This window comes from Anolis carolinensis, chromosome 2 (assembly GCF_035594765.1).
Source record: "Anolis carolinensis isolate JA03-04 chromosome 2, rAnoCar3.1.pri, whole genome shotgun sequence".
Classification (NCBI taxonomy): domain Eukaryota; kingdom Metazoa; phylum Chordata; class Lepidosauria; order Squamata; family Dactyloidae; genus Anolis; species Anolis carolinensis.
Genome location: NC_085842.1, coordinates 119,065,036 through 119,087,825, shown reverse-complemented (window position 1 = coordinate 119,087,825; position 22,790 = coordinate 119,065,036). Strand labels below are relative to the sequence as shown.

The following is a 22,790-nucleotide window of genomic DNA, read 5'->3' as shown; positions in this document are numbered from 1 at the left end:
TTCTTTTATTTCTATCATCTTAGCAAGATAGCAAACCCTACAATATATCATACATGCATGGCTAAGCAATCCATGAATGTCATTAAAATGGCAAATCATTACTGAAGAATAACATGCAAGCTAGGAGAGGACAGAGCCACAAAGGATTCTGTCAGGCAAGGCTATCATTCCAACTATTGAGCACAGATGTTGCCAAATAAGTTTGAGGAAGTGTTTTACTATCAGGCCAGTTGCACAATCACCCAAAACACTTTTCTTTGCATCAACCATTCCTTATTTAGAACTTCATGGCTTATGATCAGTTATTACAACATTCTTTCTCTCCACCTTCCCTTCCTTCTTCTCTTTGCAACTCCTCTTCTCATAGACAAGCTGAAAGCAAGAGGAGGCAGGGAGGCTCAGGCTCATTCTGCAAAGTGGCCTCCCAGAGCTCAAGAAAGCAGACCTGACAAAAATGCTCAATGGAAGGAAAACAGGGAGAGGAAGGCTGCATTCTCTTTGGAGTAGACCCTTCCAAACTCTTCAAGGGGATCCAGAGCAGCTCTCTTACAACTTCTCTTCCCATTCAAGAGGCAAAGGCAAGGGTTTCGGGAGGCACAGGCTCAGGCTTGCTCTGGAGAGTTTGGAAGGCTCTGCTCCAAGAAGAATGCAGCCTTCCTCTCCTTTTGCCTTCACTTCATCCCAGAAAAGAACCCTCTCAAGAGCAAGAGCAAGGAGGGGACAGAAGAAAGGCTGTTTTTCTCCTTCGAGCAGACCCATTCACTTTTCAAATTGATGGTGCTTTTGGGCTGCACCTGTATGGATTCAGGTTGGTGTCAGGTAAAGGGGATGTGGGAGGGTAGAAAAGAGTAGTGGGGGCCCTCATGGGTTTTGAGGGTGGCTTGATGCACCAGGAAGTCCACGGGTAGGGTGGTTGGGGACCAGCTGGCTGGTGGAAGCAGGGGATGGTGCAAAGCACCCAATTTGCCAGCAAATAAACCCCCTCCTTTTGAAAATCAAAGTGCTCATTACAATCAATGGCGCACTAGACTCAAGTAAATATGAGGTATTCAACACTTAGGGCACTGCCTTATATCCCAAGATCTGATCCCAAATTATCTGATTTGAACTAGATTATATGAGTTTACACTGCCAGATAATCTGGGATAAGAAAAGGATCTGGGATCTGATCCTGAGATATCGAACAGTGTAGATCAAGCCTTAGTTTATTAGCTTAATGAAGTAATATATTGTTGTTGCTGTCTCTGAAGTAGAACTCAAATCATAGTCTCTCTTGAAAAACTGGGATCACCATTACAGTAGAGACATAAAGAAAAGAACAGCTTTTGCATGATAAGATACACCTTTTGAAATTTCCTTTTCCATATTAGTGTTAAAGATATAGAAGCCCTGTCCCCCTGAAAAGACTGTTTGCCAGTTTCTCTCATCTTGATCTAGAGCAGTGGTTCTCAACCTTCCTAATGCTGCGACCCTTTTATACAGTTCCTCATGTTATGGTAACCCCCAACCATAAAAAATGTTATTGCTACTTCATAACTGTAATTTTGCTACTGTTATGAATTGCAATGTAAATATCTGATCTGCAGGATATATTTTCATTGTTACAAATCGAACATAATTAAATCATAATGATTAATCACAAAAATGATATGTCATTATATATCTTTTTCTAATTACAAATAAATGAAATTTTGTCTTGAAGAATGGTGTAGCATGGGTAACAGTCTTAATATAACAACAGTAAACTACATTTCTACATTTTACGACAGTATGTGTAAAAAGCCAACATCAGTGTGAAAGTTGAGATTGCTTCTTTCTCACCAGATCAGAAATTCTTGGGGCAGTCTTTGCAAGAGCTGCTGCCCTGCAGACTAGGACGCGGAACAATGGCTTCAAACTACAGGAAAGGAGATTCCACCTGAACATCAGGAAGAACTTCCTCACTGTGAGAGCTGTTCGGCAGTGGAACTCTCTCCCCCAGACAGTGGTGGAGGCTCCTTCTTTGGAGGCTTTTAAGCAGAGGCTGGATGGCCATCTGTCGGGGGTGCTTTGAATGCGATTTCCTGCTTCTTAGCGGGGGGTTGGACTGGATGGCCCATGAGGTCTCTTCCAACTCTACTATTCTATGATTCTATGAGCACAAGGAAGATCATCTTCCACAACAAGTCGACTTCTGTATTTAGACTTGATAACCCAGAGCCTTTTGGTCCCGTTTGTTTGTTTGGTTTTACAAAGGTAAAGGTAAAGGTTTCCCCTGACGTTAAGTCCAGTCGTGACCAACTCTGGGGGTTGGTGCTCATCTTCATTTCGAAGCCAAAGAGCCAGCATTGTCCATAGTCACCTCCAAGGTCATGTGGCTGGCATGACTGCACGGAGCGCCGTTACCTTCCCGCCAGAGTGATACCTATTAATCTACATTGCATGTTTTCGAACTGCTAGGTTGGCAGGAGCTGGGGCTAACAGCGGGCGCTCATTCTGCTCCTGGGATTTGAACCTGGGACCTTTTGGTCCGCAAGTTCAGCAGTTCAGCACTTTAACACACTGTGCCAATCTTGAACTAAAACAGTGGTTCTCAACCTGTGGGTCCCCAGGTGTTTTGGCCTACAACTCCCAGAAATCCCAGCCAGTTTACCAGCTCAAGGATGCACCATCCCTTGAGACTGTCTACATTTGTGATACGATATTCTTGTTCAGACTACAGACCGTCCTGAGTTACAAACAACTCCTAGTTAAGAATGGGGCTGAGACAACAGGGAGGGAGAGGAATCGATCCTTCAGAAAGAAAGTTCACTCCTGAAAGGGTTATTAGGGGGGAAAGTGTCTCCACTGAAGATTTATCTCCAATCCTTCTTTTCAATTTTTTCAAAATCCAGTTCTCACAGAGTTGAAAAGTGAGGTGACATCTTCTGAACAGGGGAACAGACAGCAAAACAAAGCTATTCAAAGCTAGTATATGTATATGTATGTGTGTGTATGCCTGGAGTTACACTTAAGAAATGTACCTATTCTGGTTTACATACAAATTCAACTTAAGAACAAACCTACAGAACCTATCTTCATTTTAACTTGGGGACTGCCTGTATATGCTTAAGAGGAGGGATGAATTTGCAAAGACTTGATCAGGGATGTCTCTTCTTTAGAGGGAGACTGCTCTGATGTGACTTCAAACTAAACCTGACTTTTGGAAATTATAGGCCAAAACCATCATGGTTTTCTTGGCCAGATTGTGTTATCCACATTGCCTTCCTCTGAGGCTGAAAAAGAAAGAACGATAGGGGAGAAGGGGATAGGGGGGAGAGTAAGAGGGGGGGAAATAATAATAAAATAAACTTTATTCTTATGCCCCACCCCATGTCCCTGGCTTACACAGGAACAAGCCTGAACAACAACGTAACAGCATTTCATGTATAAAATTTAGCAGCAGATTAAACATTCCAGCAATAAACAGAACAACATACAAGAGAATAGAGAAAATAAAGGGAGAGAGAAGAAGAGGCTGTGCCAGGGAAGGAGGGAGAGAGAGAAGGAAGGAGACCGAGAAAAAGAGAAGAAGAAGGAAAGATAAAAAGAAAGGGAAAGAAGGAGAGAGGAGGAAGAAAGTGAGATAGGCACAAGAGAGAGAAAGGGAGGGGAGAAAGAAAAAGGAGGAAAGAGATAAGAAAGGGAAGTTAGAAAAGGGCATAAGAGAGAGGAAAAAGGGAAGGAGAGGAAGAAAAATAAAAAGCAAGAGAGAAGAAGACGGGAGGGCAACAGAAAGAGAAAAGGAAATGGAAGGAGAAAAGACAAAGAAAATAGAGAGAGATAGAAAAGGAGAAGGGAGAGAGGGAGAGAGAGGCACAAGAGAGAAAAAGAAGGAGGGGAGGGAGAGTGGAAGAGAAAATTAAGGATGGATAGAAAAAAGGGAGAGAAGAAGAGGGGGAAAGGGAGATGAGAAAGGGGGGATAGAGAAGGAAAGAGAAAGAGAAGAGCGAGAGAATTATCAATACAAAAGGGAGGGATAGAGAGAAGAAGAGATGAGAAAGAGAGAGTTGGAAAGAAGAGAAGAGAAAGGAGGTGGGAGGAAGAAAGAAAAATAGGAAAGGAATAGAAAAGGAGAAAGGAAGTGCAAGAGGGAGCCAAAAGGAAGAAAAAAGAGAGGAGGGAAGGTGGAGAAAGAAGGGAAGAGAAAGAAGGAAGGAAAAGAAGGAAAGGAATATAAAAAGGAGAGGAGGAAAAAGGGAGAAAAAAGAGGGGAAAGGAGAAGGAAGGGAGAAAGAAGGAGGGGGAAGAAGAGAAATAGAAGAAGAAAAGAAAGGAATAAAGCAAAAGAGAAAAGAGCAGAAAAGGAGAGAAAGGGTGAGAAAGAAAAAGAGAGGGGCCTCTGCCTCCAAGCATCTCCCCGTGATTTCTCACCGCCCTGCTAGAGAATGAGAAGGAGGAGCTTCTCCGTGCCAACCTGGAGGAGGAAAGATAGAGAAGGAGGCAAGGTGGCATGGGCGCGGGTGCTGGATGGCTGTTTGGCTGGCAGAGAGGACCCGGCAGCCATTCCGGGGAGGCAGAGGAGGCATGGCCAAAGGAGACAGTGGTGCGGCCCCTGTCAAACGGTCTTTCAACCACCCCAGGGGTCATGACCCTCAGGTTGAAAACCACTGATCTGGAGAAAACATCAAATGACTTTTCCAGAAACTTTTCCAGCAATCTGTCTGAATTGGGAAGTATCTGCATCTGGTTTTGTTAGTTCAGAAAATTTTCAAAGCTGGACGTCCTATTTAATGACTAACACTCCCTACATCTTTTCTTAATACACCCAGTTCAGCTATGTATAGTACAATGTAGTTACCATATGTATTGACCTGATAAGGCCAGGATTGGCATTCCCTGGTACAATTACCTTGACACCAGACAAATCTTACATCAGCAGCTGTAACACATGATACTTCGTTTAGTATGGGTAAGAGGTCTGTAATGAACATGTTGCATGTTTCCTTCTCTGGCTTAGAAAGGAAGTTGATCACCTGACCCTATTGTATTCTGCATGCAAATTCTTCCAATGGAATGAGGAAAGGAGAATAAGTTGTCAATCTATATGCATTACTAAAGTTGGAAAGATAACACAGAACAAACTTTCCATACTTCAGAATCTCTTACATAAAAAAATGATCTCAGAAGTTGGAATATGGGTGTGAGTCAGGCAAAGTCCAACATTTTCAAATTGCATTGATATTTACAGCAGAATGAAAATATAGGTATACTATTCTTCACTATCCCACTGCAAAATTCAGAGTTCTTTTTTTTAAAAAAAAAAAAGAAGAAGAAGAAGAAGAAGAAGAAGAAGAAGAAGAAGAAGAAGAAGAAGAAGAAATAATATTAGATGTGCTATTCTTTCTGTGCTCGTTGTTTGTCTATGATTTGGTCTACAAAGGGTATATAGACGGTAGTCTTGTGAAGACTGTTTCTTTCCATGCAGATGTTTTATTCACATGTTACTGGTGAGAACCCTCACATTTCTTAGCAAACTTTCTCGGGGTGTCAGGACACCCTACCTTTTCAATACATTTAAAATATTGCACATATTTTTCACCCCCCAGTTGAAGAGCAGAATGCTGCCCACATGTAGAATCACAGGCAGGTTGGCAAATCTTATGTCGCACCCTGGAAATATGACAATAGCTTCTATTGTTCCCAAGGAGCTCCAAGGTAGGCTGCATGTCATGCACAGCTCCAAAACCACAAGGCAAGATAGTTTCCTCTCCCCACCTCACTCTGCTTAATGGCAGGGCTATCCCTGGGCCATTTTGAAATGCCAAGTTTCTCTAGTGGGTGATAAAAATGAACTATTTAGAGATTCTTAGTACTGACTTTCTATTAAAAAGAACAGTGCCTTAAATGTAACTTACTAGTGTGCTGCGGAATATAAATAGCAAAGAAAGAAGCTCTCATCATTACAGAACAGAAACCCAACAAACAAAATGTAAGATCCCATACCCTTCCTCTGCCAAGTTTGGTCCAGATCCATCATTATTGGGGTTCAGAGGTCTCACAGAATGTAGGTGAGCGATAACTCCCAGAGTTAAAGGCCAATCACCCCCAAAGTCCACCAGTGTTTCCAGTTGGCCATGTTGAATTTGTGTGCCAAATTTAGTCCAGATCTGTCATCATGCTGTCTATGTGAGTGGAAAATTGGGCCACATACACACATACAGTTTTTCACTTTTATTATGTATAGATTGTGGAATGGAGCATAAGAAAAAAAGAAGTAAAGCTCCAGTATCAGCAATGCAACACAATTTAATGCTCCCGCCTCCGCCCCTGCAACCAAATAAAAAGAAGAAAAAGAGGGGGGTGAATTATGAAACCATTTCTTATCTCATCTGACTAGTAGTAGCTCTAATGGTTTGTTCTGGAATGCCACTAAAATATTTAGATATAATACATGTCCTTCTACGGATCATGGGGCCACTCCCAAAATCTGGTCCAGAGAGCCTAAATGAAGGTATTCCCTGGTGTAGGGAAGATGGATTCAGAGCATTAGGTTTAGTGCTGCTCTCTAGATCAAAACACACTGATGCAGTCCAGGCAGGCATGGATAATGTCTAAACCTCCAAATGTTGAATTACAGCATATCTTGGCTAGTGATGATGGGAGTTGTAATCCAATAATATTGAATGTCATGAATTCTCGAGGGCTATGTGTTCTTCATCCTTCATTTATGGCCTCTGAATGACAAACCTCAAAATTATAGCAAATCCAAAAAATGTGTAAATAAATACACACACACACACACACACATACACATACACATACATAAGCCAGCCATCAAACTATGTAAATGTGAATGGAGCAAAAATGAAAATCATGAACAACCTGATACTTCTTCACTCAGTGGCCAATAGAAAATAAATACATTAAATACATTGTTGAAGTTACGCGTGAGCACATGTTACAGTCCCGTGGTATTGTTATAAACTGAGAGGCAAGACACAAAATAATTATGAGACTATTTTCTCTGCCACCCACTTGTGACTCAGTCAGTCCTAAAGCGAAGAGGACGCAAAAGGAGAATGAGGAACCTGCAGCTGTTGGTGTCTTCCAATGACACACATAGTATGCAAATAATCACAGGATTGTTAACTTCAGAACTACATTTCATTTCCAAGGAAAATGATAGAATGAAATCTCTGAAAAGATGGAGAGGAGTGAAACACACCACAAGCACAGACTAAAGATGAAACAATTTCCTAAAATTAACAATAAAAGGCACTCATCTACAAGTAGAAAGCTAACATTCAGGGGGAAAGCTAGACCTGAAACATTTCTCTGGTGTATCTTTTTCTACATATAGACTTTATGCAAAAATGTGCAGTGACATTAAAGATAACTCCCCTCATTAAAAAAAAATCACACATCAGGTAAAAACATTTTGTACTGTTTTGATATACCACTTTGTGTGATGCTAATTTTTTTTTGGGGGGGGGGGCTGGTGGCACAGTGTGTTAAAGCGCTGAGCTGCTGAACTTGCGGACCAAAAGGTCCCAGGTTCAAATCCCGGGAGTGGAATGAGCGTCCACTGTTAGCCCCAGCTCCTGCCAACCTAGCAGTTCGAAAACATGCAAATGTGAGTAGATCAATAGGTACCGCTCCGGTGGGAAGGTAACGGTGCTCCATGCAGTCATGCTGGCCACATGACCTTGGAGGTGTCTACTGACAACGCCAGCTCTTCAGCTTAGAAATGGAGATGAGCACCAACCCCCAGAGTTGGTCACGACTGGACTTAACGTCAGGGGAAAGCCTTTACCTTTTTACGTTAATTTCTTTTTACAGAGCACTTTATTTCTATGGTATTCTGTTCTATGGTATTGGAAATTGCATTCAAAATAGCATAATCCATCGTACACCATCCCATTTCTATTTCATTCTGGTTGAACTAAATATGATGGTATAGCAGTATTCTCTGGCAGTAGGGTGGTCTGTTTCACTTCAGAAAGCAGATGGTGTTCATTAGTTTCGCCAACAAATGCGATGGTATTGAATTTCCAAAACATTTACAACTAGAACTAGGTATTCTTTAAGTCATAAAGATGTCAAGTCCCTCAGGACCAAATAGACCAACAGTTTATTGGTCCTTTCAGATCCTAAGAATTGCTTCCCATTTTCTGGAAAATATTAAAACCAAGCCTTCCTATGTCTTTTGGGAGGGAAACATGCATTGTGACCTTTCTAAAACAGCATTTTATTACTAATCATATTGGAAGAAATTACATTTTCATGATCTCAGAATATTAGTTACAGAGTTTATTGGGAAAACCAACTTGGGAGCACTCCTGTGAAATTTTGGATTAGTTGATGTTATGAAATTCAGCCAAGACCTTTCAGACATAATACAAGTTTGGTTGGCTTTTCAGCCTCTCACCCTTCAAGTGATTTTGCAATCTCACATGCATCAAGTGGTCTTAAAAGGGACATGGTCATGAGTCCATTGAGGAACAATGAAGTAAAACATAGCAAACACAACTCAGACTAAGATAGCAAATACAGCTCCCTCTTTGAAAAGGTATGTCAGAGCAAGTGAGCTGCTAGGAAAGAAATAAAGGAAACTCAATGAGAGAAAGGACACTTAAGAAAGAGCCTAGATCTCTAGAATCAAAAAACACTTCAGCCTTGGTATTTCACTGTAGTTTTGATCCACAAAGCAGTTCAAGATTGCTTGAAAGGTGCCAGGTCCCATTTGATCTCAGAAGCAAAGCAGGGTCCGCCCTCGGTACTTGGATGTGAAATTGCCATTGAATAAGGTGTTGTAGATTAAATATCAGGGGAACTGACAAAAATACCTCTATAATTTCTTGCCTAATTTCTTGCCTAAGAAACTCCTATGAAATTCATGGGTTCTCCATAAAATGACTGGCGACTTGAAGGCAAATATAGAGACACACACACACACACAAAGAATCAGTAAGTAAATCGAATTCTATTCCTTCTTTCAACAGATTCTCACACAGTCTTCCCACTGCTGCTGAAACAGTGTCCCATAGATACTATCACATGATGCAAGGCCATTTTCAGCCCTTGGGACTCTGTTGCAGCAACTCAGGGTAGCATCTGACTCCCAATGAAATATGGTGGAGATGAGCAGAATAAAAGCAGGGAAAGGCAAGGAAAGCACACGGGATGGCTGCCATAGAATACCATGGTAGGGAACCAAAGAAGTTGGTTCCCTCTGCTTTTCCCCATTTTTCCCGCATTTATGTGATGAGGATCTTAGATTCTGAAGCTCTCAGCACCTGAGCCCTCATTACCCTATCTTCAAGAAGGGAAAAAGAACGACCCAAACAATTACCGTCCAGTCAGCCTCATGTCAATACCAGGCAAGATTCTGGAAAAGATTGTTAAGGAAGTGGTAGACAGGAATGTAGTCATCGCTAATAGTCAACATGGATTTATCAAAAACAAGTCATGCCAGACTAATCTGAACTCATTTTTCAATAGAGTTACAAGCTGGGTAGATGCAAGGAACACCGTGGATATAGTGCATCTGGATTTCAGTAAGGCCTTCAACAAGGTCCCCCATGACCTTCTGGCAAACAAACTAGTCAAATGTGGGCTAGGCAAAATTATGGTTAGTTGGATCTGTAATTGATTAAGCAAACAAACCCAAATGGTGCTCACCAATACGTCATCTTCATCCTGGAAAGAAGTGACTCATAAAGCCGCAGGGTTCGATCCTGGGCCCGGTTCTATTCAACATCTTTATTAATGACTTAAAGGGTTAGAAGGCATGACCATCAAGTTTGCAGATGATATCAAATTGGAAGGGATAGCTAATACTCCAGAAGATAGGAGCAGAATTCAAAATTATCTTAACAGATTAGAGAGATGAGCCAAAACAAACAAAATGAAGTTCAACAGGGACAAATGTCATCTATTGGGGGTAATTTAAATGCGAATTTCTCGTTTCTTGGAAAGAGGTTGGACTGGATGGCCCACGAGGTTTCAATTTTTCCAAAGCCTGTACTTAGGAATTAGATCAAATGCGGACTTAAAATCATTGAAAACCTTGTTTATGGCCTTGTAAGTATAGAGATGAATATTTTGCTACCCTATATACTCATGTAAAAATCTAAATCTTAGTCAAAATATCAACTCAAAGAGCCAGAATCGACTTATCTATGGGTCATTGGGAGTACTATACCTTGACTCTTATTTTAAAAGGAATTATCCTCTTCTCTGAGTAGGGTGGCAAAAGGCAAGAGCTTAGTCCATCGTTAACCCCAAGATTCCCTCAACTCTCTCTGTTGTGGCACCACTTCTGACTATTTTGAATCCATGGATGGGACAATGGCTGTGGGGACCAGGGTAGCAGGATGCCTAAGGTGGCTTTGGTGATCTCTTCTATTTATGAAATAACCCTTGATGTATCCACAGATCATATCAAAATCCATAATTTGGGCCCTAATGCCAGTTCTCAACTCAAATAGGAGAGAGAAACTAGGGCATTTTAAAAGCGGCTGAAAAAGTGGGACAGCAGAGGATGAATTGGGTCTGTCACTGCCAAATTGAGACAGATGAAAGGTATTGATAACTACTTCCTAGTCACTCCTTGTATACATTTTTAATGTCTTGCATACCACCTACATATTTTTTGTTATTGGGCAGTTAGTGTATTTTACGTGTGGCCCAAGACAATTCTTCTTCTTCCAATGTGGTCCAGGGAAGCACACCCCTGCCCCAAAAGATATTTCATGGCCAAAGTTGTATTTAAGGTTGCAATCCATGTTGTGGTGATGTTTTCAATCAAAGGATTGAAATATTATTATTTTTGGAATACAGTTCCCAGGATTTCTCACCAAACGAACATAGCACCACTATAGAAACAGTATCAACCTTTTTTGTTTTTTTGTTTTTGTTTGTTTGTTTGTTTTTGTTTTTGTTTTTTTAAAAAAACCATCTATACTTCTTCTTTTTCACTGGCTTACCCTTTTGTTCTTAAACAGAAACTTCCATTTGCATATCTCTGAGTAACATTAACACACTTCAGAACTCCAGGAGAGCTGACATAACTTCCCAATGAGCAGACTGATATTTTTAAAGAAGTAGTAGTAAAGGGTATGGCTGAGAGAGATTTTTGTTTGTGGGAGGATGATGTAATAAAATTTGCATGTTTTACAAAACAAACCTTACTGTTTTTCAAAGCCAGTTATGGTTTGACTCAGTTTGCCAATGTCATAAGGAAGCAAAATATAATACAAGCTTCATCTAGTGTACTCTAAATTTTCCCAATTTTTTTAAAAAAATGACATCACATTGGAAAACCAACCTGTCATATATAGAGTTCAGCCTGAATCAGGCTTTCCTGTGTAAGAAAATTCCACAATCTGGATCACACTGAACTTTCTAACAATTCAGGAAGTTCCACAACAATTTAGGAAGTTTTACTCTCATACAACGAGCCTGCTTTTCTATGGGAAAGGATATTTCAGACATATTTTATTTCAATTAGTCTATTAGAGTCACTAGAGTGTGCATATATGTGAGTGTTTGAGACCAAATTTTTAATGTATAACACATTTGATATTATTTTATTCACAATTTTTTTATAGTGGTAAGAGGAAAATAGCAGATTGGAGAGACACAAGGATCTAAAGCTTGAACTGCTACAAATGTGCCTTCCTTTAGACTAAACCTACCAATTATTGCTGATGGGATTATCAAAAGTGAATTATTTTAGGCAATATGATCCCAGAAACCTGCATGCCAAAATACCAGTACTATGCTAAGCAGATCATTAAACAGACAATCTGCTAGCACTTAGAAAGGAATGCCATGTTCACTAAAATCCAACATGGGTTTCTTAAAAACAAGCCATGTCTGAATAACCTTACCTTTTTCTTTTATTTTTTGATAGTTACAAACTTGATAGATGAAAGAAATGCTGTGGATGTAGCATATCTCAATTTCAGTGAGGCTCTTGACAAGATTCTCCACAAGAGTCTCACAAAGAAGCTAATAAAATATGAGCCAGACAATGCTTCTGTTAAAAGGATTGGGAACTGGTTGACTGGCTGAACCCAAAGCGTGCTTAGTCAATCCTCTTTATCCTGAAGAGAAGCGACAAGTGGGTGCCACTGGGCCCAGTACTATTCAGCATTTTTAACCTATGACTTGGATGATAGAATGGAAGGCATGCTTATCAGGATTGCAGATGACACCAAATTGAGAGGGATAGCCAATACCCAATGGAAAGGATCAGAATCCAAAATGGCTTTAACAGATTAGAGAGCTGGACCAAAACTAACCAAATGAACTTTGAGGAGGGAAAATGTAAATACTACACTTAGGGGAAAAATGAAATGCACAGATATATGATGGGTGATACCTGGTTTGAAAACAGTACATGTGAAAGGGATTTAGGAGTCTTAGAAGACTGCAAACTGTACGCGAGTCAATAGTGTGATGTGCGGCTAAAAAGGCCAAAGTGATTCTAGGCTGCATCAACAGGACTATAGCATCCAGATCAAGGGAAGTCATTGTCCCCCTCTATTCTGCTTTGATCAGACCTCACCTGAAATACTGTGTCTAGTTCTGGGCATCACAATTCAAGAGGGTTATTCACAAGCTGGAATGTGTCCAGAGGATGGCTATGCAACGTTGATTACAAAATTTTTACAAAACTCCTTGCTAATAGATTAACAGACATAATCCTAAAACTAATAGGGGAAGACCAATACAGTTTTATTAAAAATAGAAGACTCGCAGACCCAATTAGAAATATACTTAATGTAATCAATCGAGCTACTAAAGAAAAAGGAAAACTGTTGTTATTAAAATTGGATGTCTACAAAGCATTCGACACGGTCAACCATCATTATCTTCAGCAAGTCTGTGAAGAATATAATCTGGGGAGAGAGTTCTGTGAAGTAATTAAGGAACTTTACAAAGATAACCAAGCACAATTACTTATAAATGGAACCAGGACAAGAATAATCAGGATTAATAGTGGAACTAAACAAGGCTGTCCACTCTCCCCCATTCTATTTGCTTTGGCAATAGAACCATTAGCAAATTTTATTAGGGAGGATGACAAAATTAAAGGTTTCAAAATTGCAAGGGAATTAATCAAAATTAATTTATTTGCAGATGATGCCATGGTTTTAATGGGATCACCAATGGAATCTATAAAAGAAGTTATTCAGACCGTAAAAAATTTGAGAATCTGTCAGGGTTGGCCATTAATATTCAGAAATCAGAAATTTTACATAAAAATCTATCTTGGAAAAAGTTAAAAGAAATACAGACCATATCTGGTATAAGATTAGGAGAAAAGAAGTTAAAATATTTAGGCATTTATATTCCCAAAAATTTAAACAATATAATTCAATTAAATTATAACCATTTATGGAAAAAAGTAAACAATCAAATTCGTAACTGGAATAATCGGAACTGGGATATGTCAAACAAAATTAAGATAGTCAAAATGATGGTTCTCCCCAAATTTCTATTCCTATTTCAAGCCCTTCCATATAGTATCCCCAGTAAAATAATTAAGAAATGGGACAACTCAATAAAAACCTGGATAACAGGTAGAAATAAAAATAGAATTCCCAATTCAGTATTCTATTCCTCAGAACAGAACGGAGGATGGGGGGCACCCAATCTACAAGACTATTATGAAGCCTGCCAATTAACAAGATTGTTAGAATTAGATTTTGATGACTCAAGAAGATGGGTCAGAATCGAAAAAACAATAAACGGATGGCACAATTGCCTATGTTTAAAAGTATGGGTAGATAATAAAATTCTAAAAGAAATTAAAGGAGGGCCAATGATCTCATCCATGGAGTGTTGGAAAAAATGGCAAGGTAAACTGCCAATAAATAAAGTAGATATACTCCCAATAGAGTTTTTAAATAATAAAAAGGAACAGATATTTGGTAAAGCGATAACAAATTTTAAACAAAATGGAATGAAATTGATAAAAGACCTCTTAAACCCAGATGGGACAATTAAGGATTGGGAAATGATAAAAGACATTTGTGGGCAAAGTAATTGGCTTCTTTGGAGTGGACTGAAACAAAGGATTATGAATTGGAAGAAAAAGGAAGGTCCAGAAACAGATTTTAACCAAATTTTAAAATGGAAATTAGAAAAGGAAAAAGACCTGATGGGTTTTATTTATAAGATATTAACTGGAAAACAATATAAATTGAAACAAACACTGGCCGAGATATGGAAAGAGAACATGAACATTAACGACTCTGACATCAAATACTGGATTAATTCAATTTAAAAAATCAAGCAGATAAGGATAAGAGAAACCCAAAGGAAAATACTGACTAAATGGTATAGGACCCCAATCCAATTAGCTTATATAACTAAATCAACCACAAAATTGTGTTGGCACGGATGTGGGAAAACTGGATCTTATATTCATATGTGGTGGGAATGTGATAAAGTACAAAAATTTTATAACAAGGTAAAGAAGGAAATTGAAGATTTAACAGGACATAAATTGATTTTGAAAAATAAAGAATTCTTCATCCAGAAATTAGATAAGAACAAAATTACTAAGGACTGGGGGGAAATTATAAAATACATGTTAGTTGCCGCTCTAGCAACAGTTGCCTTGGGTTGGAAAGAGCAAACAAAGTGGGAAGTTAAAAAATGGTATGAATACCTAGCTGATTTTATGCTTCAGGATTATATCCTTGAAAGGAGAACTAAATATATATCAGGCCGAATCAAAAAGAATTGGGAGCTGAAATGGGGAAGATTGATAGATAAAGTCAAAGGACAAAGAAAATATAAAGAATTGAATCATTCTCTACTTATGATTGATCAATTAAAATAATATCTGAATGGAAGAAAGTACTGTTCCCAGAGGGAGGGGGAAGGGGGAGGGGCAAAAAACTACTGGACATAAATGGGAGATAAAAGTGGAACTAACAAGTGTAATTTTACCGAGAATATGTGATTGGATGGGTATGTTGATGGATTTTGTTGTTGTTTCACTGGTATCTATCTACAATAAAAAACATATTTATTTTTTTTTAAAAAAAGGATGGCTAAAATGATCCAGATCTGGAAACCAAGCCTTGTAAGGAGTGGCTTAAACAGCTGGGTATGTTTAGCCTGTAAAAATGAATGTTGAGAGGGACATGATCAACATATTTAAATATATGAAAGGATGTCACATTGAAAAGGGGCAAGCTTATTTTCTCCTGCTTTGGAGACTAGGACACAATGGAGCAATTGATTCAAACTGGGGGGAAATCCACCTAAACATTAGGAAAAACTTCCTGATGGTAAGAGCTGGTCATCAGTGAATTATGCTGCCGTGGACTCTCCTTCCCTGGGGTTTTTTAAGCAAAGGTTGGATTAGCCATCTAATGAGGGTGCTTTGATTCTGTGTTCCTGCATGGCCAAAGAGGGTTGGACTGGATGGCCCGTGTAGTCTCTTCCAACTCTATGATTCTATGAATATAACCAGCTTTATCTCTCTTTTTGTATTAATACCATGGACACTGTGGAAGTGCTGAATGAAGTTGTATAGAGGCACTGTGTGTGGATGAACAAACTACATATATATTAATTCATATAACCAAAGCAGGCTTTGGGACCAAAATTATGGATTTTGATATACCGATGGATAAATTGAGGGTCATTCTGCAAAGAGGAGAAAAAGTAATGACCACCTTAAAGAACCAGTTATCCCTGGCTACTGATGCAATTTTCTTGCTCAGACATACAAAGGTGCTTTGCCACTCTCCTGGGATGTTTTCTTTTTTGACAAAAGTTAAAGTGGGTATTAATTACTGCCACTCCTACCTGTCAATAGCAACGACAACGACAACGACGACAACAACAACAACAAAAACAACTTTATTTGCATCCCATTCCATCTCCCCAATGGGAGCTCAGGATGGCTCACAACAAAAATACCAGCCATTTCATGCCAGACATACATAATAAATAATTGAGTAATATCACACAGGTAAACAAGATAGACAATAACAAATCATTAAAAACATAATCAAACAATTCATGCAAATATTAAAAGCCAAGTCAATAAGTCAAATTTATTTATTTATTTATTTATTTATTTATTTATTTATTTATTTAATATATTTCTATCCCACTCTTCTCACCCCAAAGGAGACTCATAGCAGCTTACATTTATGGCAAAATTCAATGCCACATTATGAATCCAAAAACAAACAACACATTAAGCAATAAAACCAATAGACTATAAAACATATAGATACAATTAAAACTGATTAAAACATAATGCCTAGTCTCATTATTCGTGGTGTTGTGTGTTAAGTTCTATATTAGGCTACTATTCCATATTAGACTAATGGTTCCAGAGCCAGGTCTTTAGCTTTTTTCTGAATACCAGGAAAGAGAAGGCCAATCTGATGTCATTGAGGAGTGAGTTCTACAGCCGAGACCACCACTGAGAAGGCCCTGTCTCTCCTTCCCCACCAGTCATACTTGTGAGAGGGTGGGATCGAGAGGGCTTCCCTGGCAGATCTTAACATTCTAGGTGGTTCATGGAGGGTAATATGTTCAGACAGGTAAGTTGGGCCAGAACACACTTCCCCTTTTTCCACACCATATATCTCTGGAACACTGATGCACATCTCTACTGAAAATGGGGGGAGGGAAAAGGCATCAGCATTTGAGACCAGGTTCTGTGGTTAATGTAATAATCTTCCTGGCCTCAAACCAGTCCCAGTTCTGTTGCTCTAATCATCCACGCAGAAAAACTAGTTCCAAGCTATATTATAGTGTCTGTATACATATGCTCTTTGCAAGAATGTCTGTGCGTGCATACCTATTTTTCCAGCCTGAATCTCTACTACTAACTACTGATGCCCAAGAACGAATGTCCCACATTTGCTGAATTTGTTTATACACTGCTCTTCCAAAAGAGCCTTTTGAATACATAGGCAATTTTAACTAGGCAGAAAAAGTATTAATAGGATCTCCTCTAGACCAAAGCACAGCTTCTTTTTAAAAGAGTGAAAAGTCAAATTAGATGTAAAATCTGCATTACTAGGAAATAAAAATGGGGCCCCAGGTGGCATAGTGTGTTCAAGCACTGAGCTGCTGAATTTGCAGACCGAAAGGTCCCAAGTTCAAATCCCGGGAGCGGAGTGAGCGCCTGCTGTTAGCTTCAGCTTCTGCCAACCTAACAGTTTGAAAAACACGCCAATGTGAGTAGATCAATAGGTACCGCTCCAGCAGGAAGGTAATGGCGCTCCATGCAGTCATGCCGGCCACACAACCTTGGAGGTGTCTACAGACAACGCCGGTTTTTTGGCTTAGAAATGGAGATGAGCACCAACCCCCATAGTCAGACATGACTGGACTTAACATCAGGGGAAACCTTTACCTTACCTAGGAGATAAAATTTCAGTTCAAAAAGGACCTTTTGGTAGTTCAATAATTTACATCATGCAGATGTTGTATTACCGTAGTTAAAAGTGACTGAAAACAGTGGCAAAAATATAGTTAATCTAGGTTCCTCTAAAAGCCTGGGCGTCCATCTTTCTACTTCCCATCTCTACCAAAGTCTCACACACAAAACCTGACCCCATTGAGACTGTCAAGGGAGCAGAATCAGTGTTAGAAGGATGAAGGAAAGCATGAAACACTCATTTTTGAAAGTATCATCAAAGCAAAAAGGTTAATCTGGTGGTCAACTAATAAAAGAACTTTTAAAGATTTTTAAAGGCTCTTGCCAAAACAGTCAAACAACAGAGGGGGAAAAATTATTGAACTCCAAGAACAGAGAGCACTTTCATCAAATTATTTCTTGTAGCCATAGATTGATCGAAAATGTAACAAGATCAAATGAAATATGAATATATTATGTGTGAGAATTGAATGAATGAATGAATGAGAGCTAATAATTTTGAAGACACCAGTCTGTAGACTAAGGCCTGCAAACCATTAAGAATTGTAATGGTCAGGAATTGTCATTAAAACCTGCTAAGGAGACATGAAATAGTTGACCTGCTTGGTAAACTGTGATAAGAACTGTGACAGTGATAAGAGAAATGTTTACAACGGTTAACAAGGAAGTCAACGCAGAGCTGCTTGTGTTTGCTAACACCAATCAGAGGAATCAACATCTGGTCCAGGAAACTGAGATGATTCCAGGATGGAAGATGTCTATCATTCATTTGCAACTTTGGAACAACATCAGCAGAGTATTCCTATGTAAGTGACCCTACGACAGTCCGGAAAGTGGAACAGACAGCAACGCTGTTCACTCGCCATGCTCATTGGAGATGGTGTATTTGGGAGTGGCAGATCTGCTATGGGAAAGCAGGATTCTGTTCACTTTTTGGGACCTCCTTTTCTCAGGGAAAGAGGAAGGAATGCATTTTGAAGTCATGGTCTTTTTGGAGTTTTGGCGTTTTGGCATTTTGGAACTATGTGTTGGCAGGCTGCAGTGGAAGCTGGGTCTGGACTAAGCAGGTGCTTCTCCAAGGAGGGAGAAAGAATATGGTAATATTTGGTATGCATGAAGATGGATGCATGTTGTGTGTGAATGCTGAATGAAAATGTAACCCCCCCCCCTTTGTCTGTTTGTTAGCCAATGAAGCTGTAGGTTGTTTGTGAATCCAATGCAGTTGCATAGAATCTGTATGTCTAAAAGTTGTTCTTTGTTGTTCTGTAAAAGTTCTGCTATACCTCTCAGACTGAAATTGCAATAAAAAGAACCTATCCTTTAAAGTTATTGAAAAGTTATAACAAAAAAGAGGCTGCTGTAAAATATGTGGAATGAGAATTTAACAACAAAACATCTGGATTTAGAAGAGAGAATGGCCACATGAAGAGTATAGTAATAATTGTGTTCATAGCAGTAGTTCTAATAATAATATTAACAGCATTATCTGAAATTTCGAAATTGTCCACATGGATAGGTGATGTAGTAAATTGTTTGCTTTCTGACGTGTCAGTATCCACAAACTTTATTTCATCCTAAACATTATTTACAATATTGTGCATAGAATTATCTTCAGATTATCTGTATTAAGGCCATGGTTCTCAAACTTCCTAATGCCGCGACCTCTCAATACAGTTCCTAATGTTGTGGTGACACCCAACCATAAAATTATTTTCGATGCGACTTCATAATTGTAATTTTGCTACTGTTATGAATTGTAATGTAAATATCTGATATGCAGGATGTATTTTCATTCACTTGACCAAATTTGGCACAAATACCCAATATGCCCAAATTTGAATACTGGTAGGATTGGGGGGAGGGGATTAATTTTGTCATTTGGGAGTTGTAGTTGCTGGAATTTATAGTTAAGCTACAATCAAAAAGCATTCTGAACTACACCAACAATGGAATTGAACCAAACTTGGCACACAGAACTCCCATGACCAACAGAAAATACAGGAAGGGTTTGGTGGGCTTTGACCTTGGGTTTTGGGGTTGTATCCAGAGAGCAGTGTGGACTCTGGACCAAACTTGGCATGGATACACTATATACCCAAATGTGAACATTGGTGGAGTTTGGGGGAAAATAGACCTTGACATTATATGTGTTTTCTGGTGGTCTTTGGTGACCCTTCTCACACACCTCTGGTGACTCCCCCAGGGGTCCCAACCTCCAGGTTGAGAAATGCTGGTATAAGGTGTATAAGAAATATGAATGAATTTTCTGTTTCAACTTAGATCCCATCTCCAATATCCCTTGTTATATGTTTATATGAAAATATGGTCTGCCCTCCACATTAACTGGGGTTATGGGCACTGGACTCCTGGGAAGTAAAAAACCACAAATAAAAGGAATTGTTAATTTTTTAGCTAACCTCTCTAGGATGTTCTAGGTCTTCCAACATGACTCTATGGTCAACGCCTGCTAAAAGCTGAATACAGGATTGTGCCAGAGAAACTTGAGACTTGACTATTTTCTGTGGAAATCCCTAGGTCCCCCAGCATGACTGGAGGAAGTGGATCCTATGACCTAGAGATTCCTAGAGGAAATTAGTTAATAATCAAATCCACAAAAGTCAAAAGGGATGATTGAACAGACATTTCAAAATTTCAAGCATTTCATATAAGGGAGATTCAACCTATATGAATGATAATAATAACTTTAATAATAAACTTTATTTCTATCCCACTTTCTCTCGGGGCACTCAGGGCAATGTATAACATAAAGCAGTAAACATTCAATGCCATAAATTGCAGGGAAACAATAAACAATTGTAAACAATAAAGGACATATTAAACAGTAAATATCAAATAATAATAGAAACAGACAATAAATTTAAAAAATAACTAAAACACACAATTAGACAATATGCAATTAAAATGGGATTCAATAATTAAAACTATTAATAGTTAAAAATTAAAATTTTAAAGCCAGTATAACAAACCGTTTTCATATTCCAATTCCATTTTGCTTTGCCAGATGTGTTTATAATTTCTCCTCTCTATATGCTTGAACACATAAAATTGTTTAATTGTTTTTAAAAGAGAGCAAGGAGGGGGCCATTTTAATCTCCTTTGGGAGCGAGTTCCAGAGGCTGGGGGGAGGGTGACCACAGAGAAAGACTTTTCTCTCATTCCCACCAGCCTTGTTTGAGATGGGGATAGGACTGAGAGCAGGGCTTCATCCACTGATTGCAGTATCCAGCCAGGCTCATATTTGGAGATGCGGTTGGCCAAATAGTTTGGGCCCGAACCATTTAGGGCTTTGAAGGTAATAACCAGCACTTTGAATTTTGCCCAGTATCAAATAGGCAGCCAGTGGAGCTGCCCTAACATGGGAATGGCTCGCTCCCTGTACAGGGCCCCAGTTAGTAATCTAGATGCTGATCTTTGGACCAGTTGCAGCTTCCAAACAGTCTTCAAAGGCATCCCCAGATAGAGCGTGTTGCAGTAGTCTAAACGGGATAGTGAATGGCTTCTCACCTGCCATTCACAAACAGTTCCTTCTGTCCTTTCCTCCCTTCCCTAGAAGAACCCACCAAGCTCATCATGTCCATTCATCATGCCCATTACTTCTTTGTCCGCTAAGTCCTGCCTCTAGAAGAAACTGCTGTAATCAGGAATTTACAGTTTATTTTCCTCTCCTTTCTGCTCATACTGCTTATCATTCATCATCCTATCAATTCTGAATCAGGCTAGAACCACTGTAAGGGGAAGTTATTACCATTGTTCTTCAGAAATTAACTCATGCACACCCAATAAATCTGTTTCCGCATTATCACAGACATCATATGTCTTATATGATGGCAAAACATATTTTGAAATTACATAATGCTGTCAATATCCATGTTAATTCCTCTTGCGAAATCATGAATCAAAGCTTTCTTTTTTATCTATTCCACTGGAATTGATCCAGTGTTTTCCATTTCTCTTATGCATCTTGTAATCTGGATTCCCAGTGAGGTCATATTAGGATTTCTTTGAGTGTCTGTATTTCTGCCAGCCAGAGAATGAAGTAGGAAAGGAATTTCCCAGAGCATAGCACAACTGGCTATCAAATAATCCAATTTCCTCTTCAGCAATTATTTGGGACTCCCAAACTGTTACCCAGTGGTTTCTTCTGTATTTAAATTTTATTGCTTATTTAAAAAAGGGAACTTGCTCCATGTGTTGTAATTTTATGGCCCTGTGGCTAAGTCAAGTATTTCTTTGGTTTCAGAACTGAAAAGGTATTTAAGGCAAGTGACACTTAGCAGCATTCATACACTCCAGTTCGCAGAAGTATCATTGCAACTAGCAGCAGCAGGCCACCACTGAAAAGGTAAGGATATCTTTGGTTTTCTTCCATTCTAAAGCATTGATGGGATATTTTAAAAGCAATGTTGGTAAATATACAATGCTGTAATATTCATGAAACAGACCTGATGAAGCTGATTGTTCAGGTAGGAATCCAAAAGCAAACAATGATAATGCCCCTATCGAGGCTGGCTCCACAAGTAGGCTGCAAGACTCTCGCGATCTCTCCCTAGATTTGATAATTCAAGGTGACTCCTGTTCTGAACAAAAACCAGTCCTGGTCTGTGGATTTAGTATGACAAAGTGCGAACAGTTGTTCTTGGTAATGATTAAATGGAAACATTAAGAACAGCAAAGTAGGAAATAAGAAACAGTAAAGGTTTAATATATAACAAAGAAAGTAAACATCTAGCCTTATGCTGATTTGACACAAAGACTACACAGTAGCTGTTTTATTTCAAACCACGTAAGACTTTTCCTTGAACCCACCCCATGTTCTCAGCCTCTCAAATTTCAGAACTTCTACATTCACCCCCCCCCCCCCCCAAACTGGCCATGTATTTCTGATTGCCCTAATGCTGCCCTATCCCTAGCTAACCCTTTTACAGACAAAGCTCAAGATTGTATCCTCCCCCCCCCCGCCCCCCCCCCCAAAAAACACTTGTGGTTGGCTGGTTTGCACCAGATTTGCAGAATTTCTCACTTTATATCTAGTAATTTGGTTTTCTTTATGTCTAGTTAAACTATTATACATGGTCCACATATACTGTGGATCTGGTGTGGTGTCAAAATAGAAAAGCTGCACCACTTGCCTAGCACAGCTTGGAAGCATTGCTTTTGAGGTAATGGCTGTCTTGAACCAAGTGGTAACTTGCTCAAGTTCTGGTAGCAACTAAAAGCGTAGAACTAAGTGGGTGAACAAGTTAAAGAGAAAACTGTGTCATTATTTATTTACATTTTTATTATAGAAAGGAAAAGATGGTCACAATTTCAGATAATTTTGCTCTAGCTGCCAAATTAATATTTTATTTCTTATTCCTCTGTGATACATCTTTTTATT

At 39.1% G+C, this 22,790-nt stretch overlaps 1 protein-coding gene across 1 annotated transcript in view; it reads left to right on the top strand.

Annotated features, from left to right (window-relative positions):
- il12b (interleukin 12B) overlaps window positions 1–22,790 on the top strand; it is a 50,136-nt gene that overhangs the window by 15,069 nt on the left and 12,277 nt on the right. Inside the window, exon 2 of the mRNA XM_008104649.3 lies at window positions 21,654–21,755. The gene's annotated coding sequence lies outside the window, so the exon portion shown is untranslated. The remainder of the gene's footprint in view (window positions 1–21,653; window positions 21,756–22,790) is intronic.